The sequence below is a fragment of the Pelobates fuscus genome, chromosome 2, assembly GCF_036172605.1.
Source record: "Pelobates fuscus isolate aPelFus1 chromosome 2, aPelFus1.pri, whole genome shotgun sequence".
NCBI classification, from domain to species: domain Eukaryota; kingdom Metazoa; phylum Chordata; class Amphibia; order Anura; family Pelobatidae; genus Pelobates; species Pelobates fuscus.
In genome coordinates, this window is record NC_086318.1 from 290,096,180 (window position 1) to 290,120,571 (window position 24,392).

At 43.3% G+C, this 24,392-nt stretch overlaps 1 protein-coding gene across 1 annotated transcript in view; it reads left to right on the top strand.

The window, feature by feature from the left end:
• The first annotated feature begins 6,797 nt into the window (after positions 1–6,797).
• LOC134585785 (protein unc-93 homolog A-like) overlaps positions 6,798–24,392 on the top strand; it is a 137,178-nt gene continuing 119,583 nt past the window's right edge. The window contains exon 1 of the mRNA XM_063441253.1: positions 6,798–6,874. The gene's annotated coding sequence lies outside the window, so the exon portion shown is untranslated. The remainder of the gene's footprint in view (positions 6,875–24,392) is intronic.

Here is a 24,392-nt window from a genome sequence, read left to right on the forward strand (position 1 = left end):
ATAATTGAGCACTTGTTGAAGATTATGGGATCATAAATAAGTAGACATGGAGATTCTGAACTTGAGCTGAACGACAATTTGGACGAATTCCAAGCTGCAACATCCCCTAATCCTGAAGCAACCAAAACAACCAAGCTGTATTCACGATATTAGTGTTCTTGACTCTCCCCTCACTATAATTAGGGTTAGGGAGGCAGGTAGGTATGTTTTTTTTTCATGTTTTATTTATAGGGTATAGACATAATTTTGGGGAGTGAATAATGGCATGATCACCTCACGCCCAGTATATTAAATTAGTGTGCCCACCCACCACTCATTGGTGGAGGCTAAAGCTGACTGTTAGGACCACCTTGTTATCAATTTTAGAGCCACCACCCATGCGTAGGCACTGGTGTGGTCATAAGTTCCCCCCAATCAATATTTTAGCCCACACCTGCTATCCATGGGTGGAGTATGAGTGGGTCATTATACCCCCCAGTTTAATATTTAGCACCCCCAACCACTGTCCACATATGGAGGATAGAGGGGACACTTGCATAACTGCATTTTTATTTAATTGGAGCCATACTTTGGGGGCATTTTTAATTAGCAAGCGCTGGCCAGCAATCACAAGGTCAAACATACAAATTAAACACCTAAGTACACTCCTGGCACACTAAAGGCCTGCTAACTTTTAAATAAAGGCAAGTTCATTAACTAAACACAACAATTACAGTTATGCTATTTTTTGGGATACATAGAAAATGAAGAGTGGGAGAATCTATCAGTTATGTTATTAGAAGGAAATTTGATATCATTACCAAATAACACCATTCCAAAAGCCTTACATCTGACAAGAGTCCCCATGTATAAACTCAAAATGAACTCACTTGCTTTAGACATGTCACCCCCAACAGTGGTGTATGGTGCTAATCAATTTGGTGGCCTTCCTGTGAGCATGTGCTTACTAGTGAGCTGATTTTCTTAAATCATCACTGGGATGATTGAGAATATAAAGATGATGAGGTTGATTTGAGTTCATGGTTTTTGTTTTCAGTAAATGTAATTAACGGGACTATTTCCCCTTTGATATATATTCAGTAGTGAATGTTATGTGTTTTAGGATTTTGTAGGATTTTAGCATAAATGTGGGAGGAAAGGAGGTTGTGAAACAGAAGAATATCATCATTGACAGAACTCCTTGACAGAACTACATCATTGACAGAACTACACCCATTTTAGTAATCTTTATCAGAAACCACTGCCCAGTATCAGTATAATGTTTTTTTTCTTGGCTTGTTTTTTCAATGCTAACATTTATGTAGCAACCTACATTTAATTAACCCCTTAAGGACACAGCCTTAGAAGCTGGACTTACCCTTAAAGGACCACTATAGTACCAGGAAAACATACTCATTTTCCTGGCACTATAGTGCCCTGAGGGTGCCCCCACCCTCAGGGACCCCCTCCCGCTGGGCTCTGGGATGAGGAAAGGGTTAAAACTTTCCTTTATTCCAGCGCCGGGCGGGGAGCTCTTCTCCTCCTCTCCGCCTCCGATCCTCCCTTTCGGCTGAATGCGCATGCGCGGCAAGAGCTGCGCGCGCATTCAGCCGGTCTCATAGGAAAGCATTTACAATGCTTTCCTATGGACGCTTGCGTGCTCTCACTGTGATTTTCACAGTGAGAATCACGCAAGCGCCTCTAGCGGCTGTCATTGAGACAGCCACTAGAGGATTTGGAGGCTGGATTAACCCTATTATAAACATAGCAGTTTCTCTGAAACTGCTATGTTTATAAAAAAAAAGGGTTAATCCTAGAGGGACCTGGCACCCAGACCACTTCATTAAGCTGACGTGGTCTGGGTGCCTAGAGTGGTCCTTTAAGGACACAAGCAATTTTTGCTGTTTGTATTCAACCACAATTTGCATCTCTCTCGTTTATTTTACCAACACATATTACATACCATTTTTAGAGGACAAAGGGGGCTTTAATTCGATGTCAGATATACATATATACATTTTAATTAACTATAAAAAATGCCAAAAAACCAGGGGACAAAAAAAACAAAAAAAAAACAATGTTATGCTCAATTTAGGCAATAATAATGTGTGCATACTATGCCCAGCTTAGGAAAAGTAATTAAAAATAAATTAATGTATGTGTCGATTTATACAGTACATAATATGTATAGTTATAGCTTATTTTGAAAGTTACTGGTCACAAAATTCAAGGACTAAAATAAAATTTCAATGTGAATTTTTTTTTTTAATTTGGTCTGTTTGTCTTGTAAGTTTTCTAGACATCACAAAAAAACAAAGCTGCCACAGAAAGGTATATACCGTATTTATTCGAGTATAACGCGCAAAATTTTGTACCGATTTTTAATCTAAAATTAGGGGTGCGCGTTATACTCGAATAAATATTAGCCCAGCAGAAGAGGGAGGGAGTGGGTGCTCCGATAATACCTCCCAGGACCGCCAAGCACATTACAAGCCCGGCGGTCCTGGGGGGCGGGCAGCAAGCGTTTACTCACCTCCCTGCAGCTCCTCCAGCTCCCCAGTGTAAATCTCGCGAGACCCGCGGCCAGCTCTGACGGCCGCGGGTCTCGCGAGATTTACACTGGGGAGCTGGAGGAGCTGCAGGGAGGTGAGTAAACGCTTGCTGCCCGGCGGTCCTGGGAGATATTATCGGAGCACCCACTCCCACTAATATTTATTCGAGTATAACGAGCACCCCTAATTTTTGATTAAAAATCGGTACAAAATTTTATACCGATTTTTAATCGAAAATTAGGGGTGCGCGTTATACACGTGAGCGCGTTATACTCGAATAAATACGGTATTTATATAAAGTAGACATCACAGGCTATTTACCTAAGCTTATTTTGACACTTTTACATAGCAATTCAATCCCCAATCTCTGCTAAATATTGGAGTAAAATTGTGTTTTTTCTCTATTTTGGAATATACACATATAATATGGTTTTTGTAATGGGTACTTTGTAAAGCTGGTTTGTGCTATTCCTGTACAGAACCCCAAATTGTGTTCAGCTACATCTCTTGAGTACAACAATACCCACATTGTATACCTTTGGCACTATTCTGCCAAACTACAATGCCAGATCTATTTAAGTTTCTATAGTTCAAATTTTCATAGATTGATTTAATGGGCCTATGTCTCATTTTGTGACATTATGGCAATTTGACTGTTCAAACAGCCCCACAAAGGGCTTCCATTTGAAAAAGCAGACACTCCAGGGTATCTTATATGGCATACGTTGTGCCTTAACTTGGCCCCATTTTTTCACCAATTTATGTCAATATTTGTGGTAAGGAAAAAAAATGTAATTTTTTACATACATGTTGCATTTTTGCTGGGTATTTCTTACACTTGATATGTGCCACTGTCAAAAAATCCCCCAAATTATGCTCAGTTACATCTTCTGAGTAAAACAATATGCCTAATGTATGACCTAGACACTATTTTGTGAAGTTACAGTGCTGTAAAAGAGACATGACAAGTTCAGGTTTTTAAGTGTGCATTTTCATAGATAGTGTTGATGAGTCCCTGTTCCATTTTTGAGCACTTCAGCAGGATACATATTCCAACTACACCATAGAGGCATGCCATTTCTTAAAGAGGACATCCAAGGGTATTTCAAAAGACATATTTTGAACCTTAGCAAGGGATCATTTTTTCCATTAGCTTGTATCAAGGGTAGTAGTAAAAAACATTATTTCTGCCTTTTTGACACACAAAGTGAGTTTGCACAGTATATTTTGCAAACCTTATGTGTGCTACGGCTATATAATACTTCATATGTTGCTCAGCTATGTCATCTGAGTACAGCAATAGCCATGTATGTACCTTTGCCAGGTATATGTGGACGTTGAAGCAGCACAGTTGAGAAACAGCCATTCCAATTTTTTTTCAAACTTTGAATGTTTATGCTGTTTCTATGTCCCATTTTGGAGTACTTGAGCAGGTTGGTTATTCAAACTACCCCACAAACACATACCATTTCTTAAAGAATACACCTCAGGGTATTTCAAAAGTGGGTTTCTACTGTATATTTCGCAAACCTTATGTGTGCTATGGCAGTATAATACTTCATAGGTTGCTCATCTATGTCATCTGAGTACAGCAATACCCCCGAATGTACCTTTGCCAGGTATATGTGGATGATGAAAGGTCACATTTAAGACACAGCAATTCAGCTTTTTCAAACTTTTAATTTTTACGTTATGTCCATTTTCAATTTTGGAGTAGTTTAGCTGGTTGGTTATTAGAATGGATAAAGAGAGGTGGGATTGTACTTTCAAAAAAAAAAAAATTCAACAGGAAGAAGCAGATCACTGCTGATCTGTCTCCCTGCACGTCACACTGAATTCCAAAGAGCAGGGAGGTGGATCAGGAGTCCCTGCAGCATATGTGCTCAACCTGACAGACTGTCAGAGCGATCACAGCTGCAAGGGCGGCGCGATCGGGCACCCCTACTCTGCCTCTGGATACTGAGGCAGACTGGAGCAGTGTTAACCCCGCGATCATGGCGATCTGGGGTTAACTTTAGTAAATTACAGAAATGTTCTGTCATGCATCCTTAACGGTAGTTGCGAAGGGTTTAACCCCTTAAGGACCAAACTTCTGGAATAAAAGGGAATCATGACATGTCACATATGTCAGGTGTCCTTAAGGGGTTAAAGGAACACTCCACTACCCAAATACAAAAATAAATAAATGCAGTTAAAATCCCTATTTAGAAAATGTAAGACTGGATATTTCTCAGGTATCTCACACTGCCATGAACTTGTCACTAGATTTCTGATCTCTGACTTATTTCTTTCTCAGATCTGGGAAAGGCATGTCAGAAATAACACACAATGGAGAACGCAATGTATTTCATCAAGCCCTTTAATTTTCACCTCCCAACAAGGAGATATATAGATTCTTTTTTTTTTCAAGTTGTTACACTTTATTCAGCCAACCACAGATGGGCACAGTATTCTTTGCAAACCAAGCAATTCTAAAAAATCATGTACAATTCTGTATGTTAGGAATAGATAAGCAAACTTGCTCAGCATACCTTAGGGTGGGGTGTAATACTTGGTTTTCAAACAGAGAAGAAGCTAAGCATTTTAAAACATTTCACTGATACAGCTAAAAAGTCTCTAAGCATTATATATAATTCGATACATGAAGCCAAAGAAATAAAATTGACCCTAAGAGTAAATATGCCTCCAATTTATTTTCCTTGGTGGTTTGTCTAAACAGCGTGCAAAAGTTGCGGTCCTCTTGTTTTCTCCCCTTCTAACTTATCCAAGGCTTTTTGTGGCTGTCTAATTACAGACTTCCTTATGCAGTTCAATGGGATGTATTTGCCAGGCAGGTGCTCTGAGCAATTGCTGCATCTTGAATTTAGTTACAATGTGCTAATCAAACCAGGAATTAACAGAACTGGTTGTCTGCTTGAAAGTTTAGATTGAGATCTGCACTTTTTGTGATATGACAAAAAGGAGACAAACTCTTCACACATAAATCATGTTAAGCTAAGTGCTATAGGAGTCCATTTAAATCACATATTCATACGTCTAGCTTATATTATTTTTAAATAATCAATGTATGGCTTGAAGCAGCACATGTTTTTTATTTTAGTTACCCTTAATACAAACCTGATTTGCGTTATTTCTGTAACTTTTTTATAACTCTAGCTAAACATAGTGCCCCCTTGTTTGAACCACACAATGGCTTATTATTTCTCAATATAATATAGGAGGGGTAGATGTATTAAACCGTACAGTAGTTAATGTAGCACGGAATTCAGCCAAATTTACCATACGAGACAAATAAATGAAACCCATTTCAAATATAGTTGATTAAGAAAAAAATCTAACGTAATATATAAATATTGTATACATTAAAATCTGACATTTCTCTAATGTATATTTGATTTGTTCTATAGTTTTTCAGTCTGATTATATTGGCATAAACTGGTTCATGGATTACAGGATAAAACTTACAAGGAAAGGTTAAAGGATCTTAACATGCATTGCTTGAAGGAAAGACGAGACAGGGGGGATATGATAGAAACATTTAAATACACAAAGGGAATCAACACAGTAAAGGAGGAGACTATATTTAAAAGAAGAAAAAACTACCACAACAAGAGGACATAGTCTTAAATTAGAGGGGCAAAGGTTTAAAAATAATATCAGGAAGTATTAATTTACTGAGAGGGTAGTGGATGCATGGAATAGCTTTCCAGCTGAAGTGGTAGAGGTTAACACAGTGAAGGAATTTAAGCACAGTGAAGGGACTAATGAAAGTATTTAGAAAATTGGGCAGACTAGATGGGCCGAATGGTTCTTATCTGCCGTCACATTCTATGTTTCTATGTATAATAACAGCAAAACAAATAATCATATCACCAACATTTTTCTATTTTATCATGTGTTCTCCTCTCATTACCAAAAAGGAAAATGTTGACCAGGAAAAAAATAAATAACATTTAAATAATATATGAAATATATCTAAATAGAATTAATTATATTCAAAATAATTCAAATCATTGTGTGATATATTATAAGAATATACATCAACTATTTACAAAATATTAACATTAATAGACTGATCCTAAAAGTCAATTTGTATGCCTTCCCAATAATTAGTAATGCTTAACAGTAAGTTACTTGGAACATTTCTCAGGGAGGAGGGGGTTATACTCAGTGACTATTTACTAACAAGTAAACAACAGATTATGGTTATCTATGTACTCTATATTTTGCCTCCTTTTAACAGTCTATCACATTTCTGTATAGGAAGCTGACCCTTCTGCTATTAGGTAATTGCATCCACATAAAGAAACTATTGCTTTGAAAAAAGAATTCTCAACGTGAAAGTAAGTTGTACTTTAAAGAAATCTAGCTTATTATTTAATTTTCTGAGAAAACAGTATTGAAAGCTGTTAAATATATGAGTGAGTGATCAAGCCAAATCTATCATACGTCTAGCAATGCTATAAAATACTCAAAATTGTATTTTAGTTTATTTATTTTTTATGATTTGACAAACATCTGGTATTAGGTAAGCACAACAAATATCTATAGATACTTTTCCTACTAAGTGATACAAGTACATTGCATTGCATAGAAAATAATTTATGAGAGAGATCATAGCAGATACATATAATTGGATTATACATGTATGTGAAAAATATTTGAAGAAGGAATCACAAAATACTCCACAGTTTTATTAAAAGAAGAGGTGTCCTTATAACCGTAACATTTGTATATAACTGGTCAACTAATTGACTATGGTTAAAAGGAGGATAACAGATAATAGTTATATAACTTACATTGCTTTGAGCATTTCATTTCTGTATCCTTCATCTAACACTGTACACTGTTTCTCCCAATAGACTATGAAGCATTTGAAATCTTTTAAGGACCCATAAAACTATTGTGTTTATCAATATTATTTAAAATTCTGTTTGTTAGACTCTTTTTTTTTTTTATTTCATATGTGGTTATTTTCTATTTATATATCCTCATATAAACCTACTCTCTCTCTCTCTCTCTCTCTCTCTCTCTCTCTCTCTCTCTCTCTCTCTCTCTCTCTCTCTCTCTCTCTCTATATATATATATATATATAGTAATTTTGTTCTACATTGCTGCTGTTGTTTTTTTAATTGACAATGTTGGCAACAGTTGCACAATTTTAATAAAAAGGTGTGCCCTAACAAAACATGTTTCTCAACAATAGTTACAGTGTTGCATGTTCCAACATGTTCTCCTGTCACTGTTGAACTGAATACGAGTTGACAAATTGATAATATGCAGATATCTGCATATTATAAACTATAGATCAGTGGTTCCCAAACTGTGTGCTGTGGCACACCAGGAACTGTACCTCACTTTCACCTGTGGGCTCTGCAGGACCAGAGGGAAGATCAGAGATCTCCCTCACGGACCCACTAGCAGTGTAATGCTGGCAGCCAGGGGAGGGAGAGAGAGAAAGGACCCGAGAGAGCTCTAACCTGCAGCTCTGCCGAGTTTTCCCTTTTGCGAGTTCGGAGAATTGCCGTGGTTATAGCCCATATGCTCATTACAGTTAGATTGCTGTGACAACTTAAAAATAATAGGAATAACCAAATCATAACATACAGGAACTTGTAATAAAATATTTACATATTTATAAATGGGTGGGGAAGACAATAATTAACATTGTTTGTTTCATCTCATTGAAGTGGTCTAGGTGCATTATCAATGTCGCTTAACCCTGCAATTGTAATTATCACAGTTATTGAGAAACTGCAAAATTACCTTGCAGGGTTAACTACCAGACAGCTACTAGAGGCACTTCCGTGTCCTTAGAGGACTTTTGGTCCACTACATGATGCTGCCACATATGACCACCTTTGAATCACTGGTTTACAGTTTGTTAGAGGGACACTATAGGCAAGTTGTTTAAATTAAATTTAGGGTTTCCCTGGCAATATTTGTTTTGATCTGATTTCTTTTACCAATACCAAATTTTCTAGGGGTGGGGCGGTGCCGGGCCACCGAGCTGAGCGGTCACAGGTAAGCTCAGCTCCTGCAAAACGAGGCCCTGGTGGGACCGCCACGCCACTATCCTGCCCGACGGAGCCCGGCACACATGTTGACCACCTGTGAACCCGGGCCTGATCCCCCCCCTCTGGACCGGGGGGGTGATCCCGGTCCAAACCTCTAAGCCACACTCGGAGGCACTGACACGTCATCATACATGCCCGAGGCCCATGTTTAAGATGGCGGAGGTCATGTGAGCAGGAACTGAAACGCAGAATCTAAAGTGGACTACAGCCATCATCTGGCACGGGGTAACAGGTATTAAATGACCCACACCAGGCAGCAATTCCCAAGGCCGGAGACACACCGGGCGCATGGCGCTTATAACTCACCACCCACTTGGGAAATGCTGCTAAGAAGACTGCTCACCCTTCATCTGAGCTGGGCGCTCACCAGGAGGAACTCCTCCGCAGCCTGCCATACCCCCAGGGAGAAAGTCGAGATCCGGTAGAACCCGGGGCCCACGATCTTGTTGATGGGATTAATGGCGCACGCATGCAAGCGCCTATTAAGGCCTCAGGCTGAAGACAAGTAGTCCTTGGACGCAGAGACACCACGACAACAGCAACATTGTGGATGCCCGCGCCACCCGTGCCCAATGGAGGACCCGGCTGATCCGGGGACCCTGTGAACCTGGTCGGCAGGGAAAGCGCATGGACTAACCCACAAAAGCAGACAGGTACTGCACATACACGAGTCAGAACGCATGGCTAAATGACACCTGCCTTTATCCTGCCACATTAGGACAGACTGGTGACTTCCACAGCTTGCATGATGAACTGATGAGGCCTTATCCCATGCCAAGTTTACTACCAGACATACTATGCCTGATGCGGAATCTAGCTTACATGGCTTAATTTGATGAGCACCCTTGTTAACTCAGCGTATTATGTTTTGCTTTATTCCATATAGCCTGAACGTTAACTAAATAATCGAACCGTTAAGCATGCATTGCTAGTGCTAGCCTAAAAGATGCATACTCTGTTGTGTTTTTAGCTAGTAATGTAAAGTACATAACAAGGGGGTCAGAACATAGAGGTGCTTATCACACCGGCTGCTGAATCTGGTTTGCACATAACATGACATAAAGCACCTGCTCAGCTCACACAGATAAGCCCAGCTGTTCTTATGGTCTCTATAAATCTGCTACCCTCAATCAACACGTGGGCACTCAATAATCAATAATCGACAAAACTAATTACAAATAACCTGAGGCAACAACTAACATACTGCAGCGACATTAAACGAGACGACACAATTAGCCTGTTTATTCTTACAACTGTATATTATTACCAACGCGACGACCTCAGCCTGACCTATAAATTATTTGCCTAATGCGTGTTTGAGACCTTATACAGTTTTGCATTATTCCTTCACTAACTTAACTAGACATGCATTGCATCCAAGTGAACCAACATTATTACTGCATTACCACACTCACACATGCCGAGCTAACCAGACATAGCGACGAACTTTAAAACATAAAATAAAGCAGACATTTATGTGAATGTGTGTCAATGTTAAAGGTTATTGCAAATGTATAAATACTCGTGGATATATTATTCATTCTTTTCTTCTGTAACAAACTTATTTTGCTTCAATAAAACAAAGATTTATAAAAAAAAAATTTTACTAACCAAAACAACATAGTTCGAACCAAAATTTATCAGAACCAAATAATTTTGGGAATCCAAACCAGATCAATTCAGAAGATCCACACATTTTCACTGTGCACAAGTCAAAAATGTATAAATGTAAGGAAATATATTGGATTTTCACACAAATTTGCACAATTATCATGTCTTGCTCCCATCTGTTTATATCGATCCACAATCCAATCAACAAATATCAATATAACCTGGAATGCTTTTGAATCCTGGTTATAGATCATTCAAAAAACTCATAACTAATAAAAAATAAGCATAAAAATAATCATTATTATTATACAGTATTTAATATATACTCATGAAATGCAAGTTTGTTTACAGATTGAAAGCTTTCAAACACAAATGTGCATGGAAACTAGTGGGCTAAAAGAGCATTGCAGTTGCTTCTGTCCCCACCATATTACCAGACAACTGCCCACCTCAACAAATCATCCATATTGATCCACTGGTAAGAGTTCCTTCTAACTTGCAATATTGAGACACTCTGAAAGCTCCTTGTGCAATTTTATAATAGAAATCAGTATTTTGGGAGTGGTGATGTTCAGGTAAGACAGCAGAAGACTAATCAGTTAAGCTTCTAAATTGGCAAATGTCCTGTACACAAAGTCGATTTATTCAATGGGAATGAAAAAAAAAAGCAGAAACCAAAATTGGTTAGAAATTTGCTTTAAGAAGTAACACTTCTAGGGGTTCGCAAGGCATCCTAGCAACTAGAAGTGGGGAACTTCCCCTGAAAAAAAAAATCCTGGGATACACAGTATACTGATATCCACTCTTCTGATAGTTTAGCTACTCAAATTTCTTTTTTCCATGTATCTTTTAAATGTGGTTATTGCGCAAAAAGGGTGTTAAAGGGTGTTAAAGGTCAAGCAATTATACCTTCTGAGGAAATATTCAAGATATATTTACACAACACTGCCAAAAGGTGTAATATAGCAATAACATATGTTGTCTTATTATATTAATGCCAACAAAAGTATTTTTGTTGATATGTGTTGCCCAAAACATTAGTCATTCCATATCAAAGTTGAGTATCTGTGGAACAGCTTTGTATGGCAACATGGATTTATCCTTAAAGTATAAATGAATGCAATGCTCACTAAAGTAAAATTATAGTAGCTGTCCCATTTTGTCTCATATATCAAGCCTTCTGCATGTGGATAAAGAAATGGCTGACTTTCTGCCTTTGCAATTGTAAGTACAGAACTATACACTAAACATGGACATTTGAGAAACTGACAAAGAAATTTCAAATTTCAGAATAAACTAGCCAAAAAAGACAGAAAACTTGACTATACCTTGAGCTATTGGCAATATTTTAATACATTGCTGATTCATGATAATAACATGGCTTGTTTCCAATTTTGTCAGTTTTACCCACCAGCTGATACTCTTTAAAGGGACACTGTAGACACCTAGACCACTTAATCTCATTGGTGCAGTGACCCCCTCATACGGCACTGAACTGGTTAAAACTCCTTTAGTCACTTACCTAAATCCAGCGCCGATGTACCTCAGTGCTGGCTCAGGCTCCCCCCAAGCTTCTTCCCGCTGACGTCAGATGGCGGGGGGAGACCTAATGCACATGCGCTCGCATTAGGATTTCCCCATAGGAAAGCAAATCAGCATTAGTGATGTACCGAACTGTTCGCTGGCGAATAGTTCCTGGCGAACATAGCGTGTTCGCGTTCGCCACGGCGGGCGAACACATGCGCGGTTCGATCCGCTCCCTATTCGTCATCATTGACTAAACTTTGACCCTGTGCCTCACAGTCAGCAGACACATTCCAGCCAATCAGCAGCAGACCCTCCCTTCCAGACCCTCCCACCTCCTGTACAGCATCCATTTTAGATTCATTCTGAAGCTGCATTCTTAGATAGAGGAGGGAAAGTGTAGCTGCTGCTCATTTGATAGGGAAATGTATAGCTAGGCTAGTGTATTCAGTGTCCACTACAGTCCTGAAGGACTCATCTGATCTCTGCTGTAAGGACAGCACCCCAGAAAGCCATTTTTAGGGCTAGAACATCAGTCTGCTTTTTTTGTGTGTAATCTAATTGCAGTTGCCTGCCTTCCTGCCAGCTTCTGTGTCAGGCTCACAGTGGATACTGTGCCCACTTGCCCAGTGCCACCACTCATATCTGGTGTCACAATAGCTTGCATTTAAAAACCAAAACATTTTTTTCACTGTAATAGATTAATTAGCAGTTAGTTGTCTGCAAGCGTCTGTGTGTCAGGCCAACAGTGTGTACTCTGCCAGTGTGTAAAGTGCCACTCATATCTGGTGGCACAATAGCGTGCATTTAAAAACCCACAAACTTTTTTTTCACTGTAATAGATTGAATAGCAGTTAGTTGTCTGCAAGCGTCTGTCAGGATCCAGGGGGCGGCTGCGAGGGGAGGCTGCAGTCCGCTCACGGCACTCACCCTCCAGCCGTCCGCGGTCCCCTTCCTGCCATGTGTTCGTCGGGCGGCATCCTCCCAGCCACGGATGACGCCCGCGTCTTCCTCCAAGTCCCCCAGCGGCAGCATGCATGACACTGCACGCTGGGAGACCGCCCAATTTGTTACACGCCGGGGTCAGTCACCTGACCCGGCGTTAAAGGCACAGTGCCTCAATCGCAGTGGGAGGTTTAGATATCTCCCACGTGTGATTGTTAATTCTAAATGGAAATTATCCAATCAGAATTAACCTTCTGGTTTAAATACTTACCTTTCCTGTTCCTCCCTGCCCTGTTGTGGTCTTTGCTTTATAGTATTGATTCTGAACGTGTGCTTTCTGGTTTACTACTCTCTGGCTTGTTATACTGACTTTGTGACTTTCTCCTACCCTTTGACCTCGGCTTGTTTCTCGTTATTCTGTTTTCTGGTTCCCCTTACTCGGCTTGTCTCCTGACTATTCTGTGTGTGCTTTGCCCGGCCACTCTAAGGACCGGTACTGCACACTTTCTGTGTGTGTGTCTGTGTGTGTGTTAGCGTGTTGGGTTCCCCGAATTGTGACATGACAACAGGGCCATAATGGAACCTGCTGACATACCACAGCTCCTTGTTATTCAGGAGGCTAGAATGGATGGTTTAGACCACCGTATGGATCAGTTTGCTCAGGCTTTGCAAACCATACTGGCTCGTACTGCACACTTGCAACCTGCCATTCAGGAGGCTGCTGCTGCTGTGCCCGAGCCCATTCCCACTCCAGTTCCCGTTCCTGCTCATGTGGTTCATATGACGCCGCCACATCGCTACAGCGGTGACCCAGCATTGTGTCGTGGTTTCCTCAGCCAAATTGACATCCATTTAGTGATGAATCCACGTTCCTATCCCACTGACAGATCTAAAATTGCCTATTTGATAAACCACTTGTCTGGGAGAGCTTTAGCATGGGCCAACCCCATGTGGGAGAATACGTCTCCTATATCCTTCGCAGATTTTCTGACAGCTTTCAAATGCAAGTTTGATCAACCCGGTAGGGTTGCTTCTGCTGGCAAAGCTCTGCTTAGGGTCCGACAGGTTAACAGATCTGTAGCGGATTACACTAATGAATTCCGCACTCTAGCAGCTGAAGTGGTTTGGAATAATGACGCCCTCGTTACAGCCTTTCAGGAGGGTTTGGCCGCTTACATCCTGGACAAAATAGCGTCCAGGGAATTGCCTGTCCTTCTGGACGATCTTATAGATTATGTCATCCGTATTGATAATCGTATTAGAGAGAGACGTAGTCAGAGGCGAATGTACACACAGATGTTACCTGCTTTACCCAGTACTGCGCTACTAGCATTACCCCCTTCTAGCCAACCTCCCCATGAAACCATGCAATTGGGTGCTACTGGGTTAACTGAGGTAGAAAAATCATACCGAAGAAGGGAAGGGTTATGCCTTTACTGTGGAAAAAAGGGAAATCTTCTAAGAACCTGCCCTGAATTGCAAGGAAAACTGCAGCGCCCAAGGCCTATAGAGGGGTCGGCCTCGGGTGTTATGTCGTTTACCCCTCACGTCCCCATTACTAGACCGTTTATTACGGTTACCCTTTTTGTTGGAAATACTACCGTGATTACCAAAGCCTTGATAGATTCAGGGGCTGCTGACAATCTTATGGATGAGTGTTTTGCTAAAACTGCATCTTTGACTCTGATCCAAAAGGTCACTCCCTTGGCTGTGGAGGCCATAGACGGTAGACCACTGGGGAAACCTCTGGTGACCCATGAGACCCAAAAACTGGTTATGTCTGTGGGTGCCTTGCACAAGGAAAGATTGTCCATTCAAATAATCGACTCCCCTACAGCCTCTATCGTTTTGGGCTTCCCCTGGTTGGTTAAACACAACCCAATGATTGATTGGGGTTGTTTGGAGATCCTCTCCTGGGTGAAGTCTTGTCAAAGGGAATGCATGACTCGTGTTTGTCCTGTTGGCTTGCTTAATGTACCCACAGCCAAACCACGTTCTGTTTCTGTCCCTCCTGTGTATGCAGACCTAGCTAAGGTTTTTGAAAAAAGGGAGGCAGATAAACTACCCCCGTACCGTGAATATGATTGTGCCATAAACCTCTTACCTGGTACTATGCCGCCTAGAGGTAAGGTATAACCTCTTTCTGAAAAAGAGAACCAGGTCATGGAGGAGTACATACAGGAAGCCTTAAGTAAAGGTTTTATCAGAAGGTCCTCCTCCCCTGCTGGGGCTGGTTTCTTTTTCGTTGCCAAAAAGGAGGGTGACCTACGGCCATGTATAGACTACAGGGGCCTGAACAATATAACGATTAAAAACGCCTACCCTATCCCCCTCATTACGGAGTTATTTGACCGGGTCAAAGGTTCTAAATACTTCACTAAATTAGACCTCAGGGGGGCTTATAACCTTGTTCTTATAAAGGAGAATGATGAGTGGAAAACAGCATTCAATACACGTAGCGGACATTATGAGTATCTAGTCATGCCTTTTGGACTGTGTAATGCTCCTGCTGTGTTTCATGACCTCATAAATGATGTGCTCAGGGATCTATTGCATGTCTGTGCCGTGGTGTACCTTGACGACATACTTGTATATTCCCCTGATTTGCAGACACATCATAATCATGTTAGGATGGTGCTTAAAAGGTTATTACAGAACGGACTTTATTGTAAATTAGAAAAATGTTTGTTCGATCAGACCTCTGTGCAATTCCTAGGATATATAATTTCCGAACAGGGTTTCAGTATGGATCCTGCTAAATTAGAAGCCATACTGTCCTGGCCGCTTCCCCAAGGTCTTAAGGCTATCCAGCGTTTTATAGGATTTGCCAACTATTACAGGAAGTTTATAAGAAACTTTTCACCACTCATCTCCCCTATAACGAAGTTGACTAAAAAAGGTCTACACCCTAGGGTTTGGACTCCTGAAGCCCTTAAGGCCTTCGAAACTCTCAAAAAGGCATTTGCCTCTGCTCCAGTACTACGCCACCCTGATCCTTCTCTTCCCTTTGTTATGGAAGTAGACGCTTCTGAATCAGGTGTGGGAGCAGTACTGTCACAGAGGTTATCGCATGACGAACCCCTCCATCCCTGTTGTTTCTTTTCAAAAAGGTTGTCTGATCCAGAAAATAATTACGATGTTGGGAACAGGGAACTATTAGCTATTGTGTTAGCTTTTAAGGAATGGAGGTACTTATTAGAGGGTTCTAGACACAAAATCATGGTTATTACTGATCATAAAAACCTCTCCTATAGAGTTGACGCTAGAAGGTTATCTGCCCGGCAGGCTAGATGGTCTCTATTTCTCTCACGTTTCCAATACGTTATTACCTATAGGCCTGGTTGCCGTAATGCCAAGGCTGACGCTATCTCCCGACAGCATGAACCTTTAGAATTTGTTAACCCGACTCCTGTACCTATTGTACCGGCGTCTCAGATAATAGCTGCTACCCGTTTGGTTGTTTCGTCTCCTTTTCTTGATAGTTTTAAGACATACCAAACCCAAGCACCCCCTGAGATGCCGGCTGGTAATCTATATGTTAAAACAAAGGACAGAAAAAAGCTGTTAACTTTATTTCACACCGCCAAAACTGCTGGTCATCCGGGGGTAACCAAAACCTATAAGGGCCTCCTTCAACAGTTCTGGTGGCCTTCATTTAAGCAAGACGTAGTGGATTTTGTACAGGCTTGCCGGGTCTGTACGCAGTGTAAGTCCCCTAATGTGAGACCCCAGGGTCTACTCTTGCCTCTGTCTATACCCAAGAAACCATGGACCCACTTATCCATGGATTTCATTGTAGACCTTCCTCTTTCTGATGGTCAGACAGTGATATTGACAGTGACGGATAGGTTCTCTAAAATGGCGCACTTTATTCCGCTTAGAAAGCTTCCTTCTGCGGTTCAGTTGGCTCAGGTGTTTGCCAAAGAAGTGTTCCGCTTGCATTGGGTTCCTCAGGATATCGTGTCTGACAGGGGTCCTCAATTTGTCTCCCGGTTTTGGAGGGGCTTTTGTGCCGAGATGGGGGTCTCCTTGGCGTTCACTTCCTCCTATCACCCGCAATCTAATGGTGCAGCCGAACGTGCTAACCAGTCTGTGGAATTGTATTTGCGCTGCTTCACTAATGCGCACCAGGACGACTGGTCTCACCTTCTTCCGTGGGCTGAGTTTGCCAGGAATACGGTGTCTCACTCGTCTACTGGCTTAAGTCCTTTTGAGGTTGCTTATGGGTTTCGGCCTTCTGTCCTTCCCGGTGCGTTCTCCGACAAGGGAATGCCCGCCTTGGACCAGCACCTCGCCTCTTTGCGGAAGATGTGGGATCAGGTCCATGTTGCGCTGTCTCGTTCAGCAGCTGCTCAGAAGAGGTTTGCTGATCGCCGTAGGGATGCGGCCCCTTCTTATGTTCCGGGTGATAGGGTATGGTTATCCCCCAGGAACCTCCGTCTCAAGGTTCCCTCGAGGAAATTTGCTCCCAGATTTCTTGGTCCCTACAAGGTGTTGTGTAGGGTTAACCCCGTTTCCTACTCCCTTGACCTGCCTCCTTCTATGCGTATTCTGAACACATTTCACGTCTCACTTTTGAAACCCTTGCTGTGTAACCAGTTCTCTCGTCCCCTCAGGCGGCCCGTTTCCCCTTGCACGGTCCCCAGTGACGTGTACGAGGTGGCTGCCCTTCTCGACTCTCGTGTTTCTAGGGGTCGGCTGCAATATCTAGTGGATTGGAAGGGGTACGGCCCTGAGGAGCGGTCTTGGGTTTCAAGCTCTGATTTGCACGCTCCCTCTTTGGTCCGCTCCTTTCATGCCCGGTTTCCTTTGAAGCCTTCTGCTTCCTGCCCTCCAGGCGGTCTTCGAGGGGGGGTAATGTCAGGATCCCGCGGGCGGCTGCGAGGGGAGGCTGCAGTCCGCTCGGGCACTCACCCTCCAGCCGTCCGCGGTCCCCTTCCTGCCATGTGTTCGTCGGGCGGCATCCTCCCAGCCACGGATGATGCCCGCGTCTCCCTCCAAGTCCCCCAGCGGCAGCATGCATGACGCTGCACGCTGGAAGACCGCCCAATTTGTTACACGCCGGGGTCAGTCACCTGACCCGGCGTTAAAGGCACAGTGCCTCAATCACAGTGGGAGGTTTAGATATGTCCCACGTGTGATTGTTAATTCTGATTGGAAATTATCCAATCAGAATTTACCTTCTGGTTTAAATACTTACCTTTCCTGTTCCTCCCTGCCCTGTTGTGGTCTTTGCTTTATAGTATTGATTCTGAATGTGTGCTCTCTGGATACGTACTCTCTGGCTTGTTATACTGACTTTGTGACTTTCTCCTACTCTTTGACCTCGGCTTGTTTCTCGTTATTCTGTTTTCTGGTTCCCCTTACTCGGCTTGTCTCCTGACTATTCTGTGAGTGCTTAGCCCGGCCACTCTAAGGACCGGTACTGCATACTTTCTGTGTGTGTGTCTGTGTGTGTGTTAGCGTGTTGGGTTCCCCGAATCGTGACAGCGTCTGTGTTTCAGGCTCACAGTGGATACTGTGCCCACTTGCCCAGTGCCACCACTCATATCTGGTGTCACAATAGCTTGCATTTAAAAAAAAAAATGTTTTCACTGTAATAGATTAATTAGCAGTTAGTTGTCTGCAAGCATCTGTGTGTCAGGCCAACAGCGTGTACTCTGCCAGTGTGCACAGTGCCACTCACATCTGGTGGCACAATAGCGTGCATTTAAAAACCCCAAAACTTTTTCTTCACTGTAATAGATTGAATAGCAGTTAGTTGTCTGCAAGCGTCTGTGTGTCAGGCTCAAAGTGGATACTGTGCCCACTTGCCCAGTGTCACCTCTCATATCTGGTGTCACAATAGCTTGCATTTAAAAACAATGTTTTTTTCACTGTAATAGATTAATTAGCAGTTAGTTGTCTGCAAGCGTCTCTGTGTCAGGCCTACAGCGTGTACTCTGCCAGTGTGCACAGTGCCACTCATATCTGGTGGGACAATAGCGTGCATTTAAAAACCCACAAACTTTTTTTTCACTGTAATAGATTGCATAGCAGTTAGTTGTCTGCAAGCGTCTGTGTTTCAGGCTCACAGTGGATACTGTGCCCACTTGCCCGGTGCCACCACTCATATCTGGTGTCACAATAGCTTGCATTTAAAAACTAAAAAAAAATGTTTTCACTGTAATAGATTAATTAGCAGTTAGTTGTCTGCAAGCATATGTGTGTAAGGCCAACAGCATGTACTCTGCCAGTGTGCACAGTGCCACTCATATCTGGTGGCACAATAGCATGCATTTAAAAATCCAAAAACTTTTTTTCACTGTAAAAGATTGAATAGCAGTTAGTTGTCTGCAAGCGTCTGTGTGTCAGGCTCACAGTGGATACTGTGCCCACTTGCCCAGTGCCACCACTCATATCTGGTTTCACAATAGCTTGCATTTAAAAACTAAAACAATTTTTTCACTGTAATAGATTAATTAGCAGTTATTTGCCTGCAAGCGTCTGTGTGTCAGGCCAACAGCGTGTACTCTGCGAGTGTGCACAGTGCTACTCATATCTGGTGTCACAATAGCATGCATTTAAAAAATGTACAAACTTTTTTCACTGTAATAGTTTGCATAGCAGTTAGTTGTCTGCAAGCATGTGTGTGTCAGGCTCACAGTGAATACTGTGCCCACTTGCCCAGTGCCACCACTCATATCTGGTGTCACAATAGCTTGCATTTAAAAAAAATAATAATTTGTTTCACTGTAATAGATTAATTAGCAGTTAGTTGTCTGCAAGCGTCTGTGTGTCAGGCCAACAGCATGTACTCTGCCAGTGGGCACAGTGCCACTCATATCTGGTGGCACAATAGCGTGCATTTAAAAACCCCAAAACTTTTTTCACTGTTATAGATTGAATAGCAGTTAGTTGTGTACATGCGTCTGTGTGTCAGGCCAACAGCGTGTACTCTGCCAACCTCTGCCAGTGCACATTGCCACTAATATCTGGTGTCACAATAGCGTGCATTTAAAAACAAAAAACTTTTTTCACTGTTATAGAGTGAATAGCAGTTAGTTGTGTTCAAGTGGGTGTGTCAGGCCTACAGCGTGTACTCTGCCAACCTCTGCCACTGCACAGTGCCACTCATATCTGGTCTCACAGTAGCTTGCACGCATAGTACCACTAATCCAAAAAAAAATGACAGGCAGAGGCAGGCCACCCCGCAGGGGCCATCGTGGTCATGGTGCTGTGATTCCCTTTTGCCCTAGAATTATGCCCAGTTTTCAGAGGCCATGTACCCTGAACTTGAAAAGTTCGGAGGACATAGTTGACTGGCTAACACAGGACACCCAATCTTCTACAGCTTCCGCTCGGAACCTTGACGCACCATCCTCCTCCAGCTTAGCTTCGGGCACCTCTCAAGATACCACTAACCCGCCTGCCGCCACCACCAACACTAGCACCACAGCCGCTTCACTTTATCTGTCAGAGGAGTTATTGACACATCCGTTTGAAGAAATGAGTGATGCGCAACCATTATTGCCAGAGAATGTAGATAACAGGGATATGTCTCAGGCAGGCAGCATTACACACATGGACGTACGGTGTGATGATGATGATGTTGTACCTGCTGCTGCTTCCTTTGCTGAGTTGTCAGATACAAGTGAAGCGGTTGATGATGAAGTTGCGTCCATGGATGTCACGTGGGTGCCCGCTCGGCAAGAAGAAGAACAGGGCGAAAGTTCAGATGGGGAGACAGAGAGGAGGAGGAGGAGACGAGTTGGAAGCAGGAGGAGGTCATCGCAAGGAGCTAGTGGCACAGTCAGACAGCATGCATCGGCACCCGGGGTCAGCCCGACAGCACGCCAATCAACGCATGCTGTGTCCACCACCAGAATGCCGTCATTGCAGAGCTCAGCAGTCTGGCATTTTTTTTGTGTGTCTGCCTCTGACAACAGCGATGCCATTTGCAACCTGTGCCAAAAGAAACTGAGTCGTGGGAAGTCCAACACCCACCTAGGTACAACTGCTTTGCGTAGGCACATGATCGCACAACACAAATGCCTATGGAATCAACACATGAGTACAAGCAGCACACAAACTTAAAGCCGCCATCCTCCTCCTGGTCCAGCATCTTCAGCCACGTCAACCACTGCTGTCCTCCTTGCCCCCTCTCAACCATCCGCCACTCCGTCTGTCGCCTTGAGCAGTTCCCGCTCATCTGCCCACAGTCAGGTGTCTGTCAAGGACATGTTTGAGCGTAAGAAGCCAATGTCAGAAAGTCACCCCCTTGCCCAGCGTCTGACAGCTGGCTTGTCTGAACTATTAGCCCAGCAGCTTTTACCATACAAGCTGGTGGAGTCTGAGGCGTTCAAAAAACAATTGTGGCTATTGGGATACCGCAGTGGAAGGTACCTAGACAAAATTTCTTTGCACAAAAGGCAATCCCCAACCTGTACTTGATTGTGCAAAAGGCAGTAATGGCATGTCTGGCACACAGTGTTGGGGCAAGGGTCCATCTGACCACTGATACCTGGTCTGCAAAGCATGGTCAGGGCAGGTATATCACCTACACTGCGCATTGGGTAAACCTGCTGACGGCTACCAAGCATGGAATGCGTGGCTCTGCAGAGGAGTTGGTGACACCGCCACGACTTGCAGGCAGGCCTGCTGCCACCTCCTCTACTCCTCCTACTCCATCCTCTTCCATTACCTCCTCAGCTGAGTCCTCTTCTGCTGCTGTGTCTTGCTCCATCAACGGCACCCCCCCATCTATCCAAATCCCGGATAGTGTCATGCCGTCTAGGGTTTGACTTGCTTGAAAGCAGAGAGTCACACCGGACAAGCACTCCTGTCCGCCCTGAACGCACAGGTGGAAAAGTGGCTGGCTCCGCAGCAACTGGATATCGGCAAAGTGGTTTGTGACAATGGAACATATTTGTTGGCGGCATTGAAGTTGGGCACGTTGACACATGTGCCGTGCATGGCACATGTGTGTAATCTGATCATACAACGCTTTGTGCATAAGTACACAGGCTTACAGGACGTCCTAAAGCAAGCCAGGAAGGTGTGTGGCCATTTCAGGCGTTCCTACATGGCCATGGAGCACATTTGCAGATATCCAACATGCCAGTGAGGTGCTTGATTTGCGACAGCCCGACACGTTGGAATTCAACACTCCTAATGTTCGACCGCCTGCTCCAACAAGAAAAAGTCGTTAATGAATATTTGTATGACCGGGGTGCTAGGACAGCCTCTGGGGAGCTGGGAATTTTTTTTCCACGTTACTGGACGCTCATGCGCAATGCCTGTAGGCTCATGCGTCCTTTTGAGGAGGTGACAAACCTAATCAGTCACACCAAAGGCACCATCAGCGACATCATACCATTTGTTTTCTTCCTGGAGCGTGCCCTGCGAAGAGTGCTGGATCAGGCCGTAGATGAGCGTGAAGAGGAAGAGGAAGAGATGTGGTCACCATCACCACCAGAAACAGCCTTATCAGCATCGCTTGCTGGACCTGCGGCAACGCTGGAAGAGGATTGTGAAGAACAGGAGTCAGAGGAGGAATGTGGCTTTGAGGACGAGGAGGAAGCCCAACCACAACAGGCAACCCAGGGTGCTCGTTGTCACCTATCTGGTACCCGTGGTGTTGTACGTGGCTGGGGGGAAGAAGATACCTTCATTGAGATCACTGTGGAGGAGGAACAGGAAATGAGTAGCTCGGCATCCAACCTTGTGCAAATGGGGTCTTTCATGCTGTCGTGCTTGTTGAGGGACCCTCGTATAAAAAGGCTGAAGGAGAACGACCTGTACTGGGTGTCCACGCTACTAGACCCCCGGTATAAGCAGAAAGTGGCTGAAATTTTACCAAATTACAACAAGTCGGAAAGGATGCAGCATTTGCAAAATAAATTAAAAAGTATGCTTTACACAGCGTATAAGGGTGATGTCACAGCACAACGGGAATCTAACAGGGGAAGAGGTGAAAGTAATCCTCCTCCTCCCACGACCACGCCGGCAAGGACAGGACGCTTTAAAGACGTGTTGTTGATGGAGGACATGCGGAGCTTTTTAAGTCCTACGCATCACTACAGCCCTTCGGGATCCATCCTCAGAGAACGACTCGACCAACAGGTAGCAGACTACCTCGCCTTAACTGCAGATATCGACACTCTGAGGAGCGATGAACCCCTTGACTACTGGGTGTGCAGGCTTGACCTGTGGCCTGAGCTATCCCAATTTGCGATAGAACTTCTGGCCTGCCCCACTTCAAGTGTTCTGTCAGAAAGGACCTTCAGTGCAGCACTGAAGGTCCTTTCTGACAGAACACTTGATGCGGGGCAGGCCAGAAGTTCTATCGCAAATTGGGATAGCTCAGGCCACAGGTCAAGGTATTGTCAATGAGAAGAGAAGTCGCCTAGGTCAAAAAAGTCTTGATTACCTCACCTTCATTAACAGGGATTAAACTGATAGGAATAGTACTACTTAACACACCACTCCTATCTGGTGGCACATTAGATTGCACGCGCAGTGCCCCAAATTTGAAGTAGGAGGACCGACCAAGCATCTTTTTCCATCTCCCGGTTCCTAAAATCGATGCCATATACACATCCCCTGATAGGGCGCCAGCTCGTTATTCTCTTTTTCACTTCACTAGGGACACTTTACTGCACTATGGGCACTTAGACCCACTCTTTGTGATGGGAAATCAGGCATCTGTGATGAGAAATCAGGCAGTCATCTAAACGTTTAGATTGAGCTTTAGCTTAGAACACCCTTGAAGGTGTTTAAGGAGATTTGGGCTAGTTTAGAGGATTCTTCTTAGACCTCTCTGGGTCTTTATAGCCCTTCTACCTATCCAGCATTTCTGGAAACTAGCTAAGAGAAAGGGTGTCTGTGTGTCTGTGATACATTTAACTTTATATCACCTTATTGACACTTTTTATGACAGCATCACTCCGGTCTCCATACTCTCTGCCTATACCCATTTATTTAGAGGAAATTTCCTTGCCCCTGGCAATATTATATAATAGGTAATAGTATTAGCATTATTACACAATTAGCCACTATAGGGGAATGAGTATAGTATCCCTTTGTTATTTATAAATTATACAATAAAGACTTTTGTCCATTACTCAATTTACTTTAACAAAGGGTACTAACCACGGTATTAGGAAGCAATACTCTGCTTTCCCTTTCTCCTTCTATTATACACCTATGCTCACTAGGATTTGCAGGTATAACTTTATTATAGTTGTCTAACCTTTTCCTATGCCAGTTTTGGATCTCCTTCTTGATTGATGAGATTTTTTAATTTTTTTCAGTTTATTAGCATATCTGGGTACAAGCCCTCGGTGGGGCTGGCACCACCACCTGACCACATTTCCTCGTTTCTTCCACTCATACCGCTTTTTCCATCTTTGAAGGGGTTTGGCGAAACAAGGAATAGTCCTCTACTCGTAACAGGGATTAAATTGATAGGAATAGTACTACTTAACACACCTTATAATAACGCAGAGAGAGGCAACGCAGAGAGAGGAGTCTGAAGAAGAGGAGTCAGAGGAGGAAGGTGGCTTTGAGGAGGTGGAAGACCAAACACAGCAGGCGTCCCAGGGGGCTTGTTGTCACCTTTAGGGGACCCTTGGTGTTGTACATGGCTGAGTGGAGGAAGAGACCTTCAATTACATCAGTGAGGACAAGGAACGGACATGGCTAGCTTGGTATCCAACCTTGT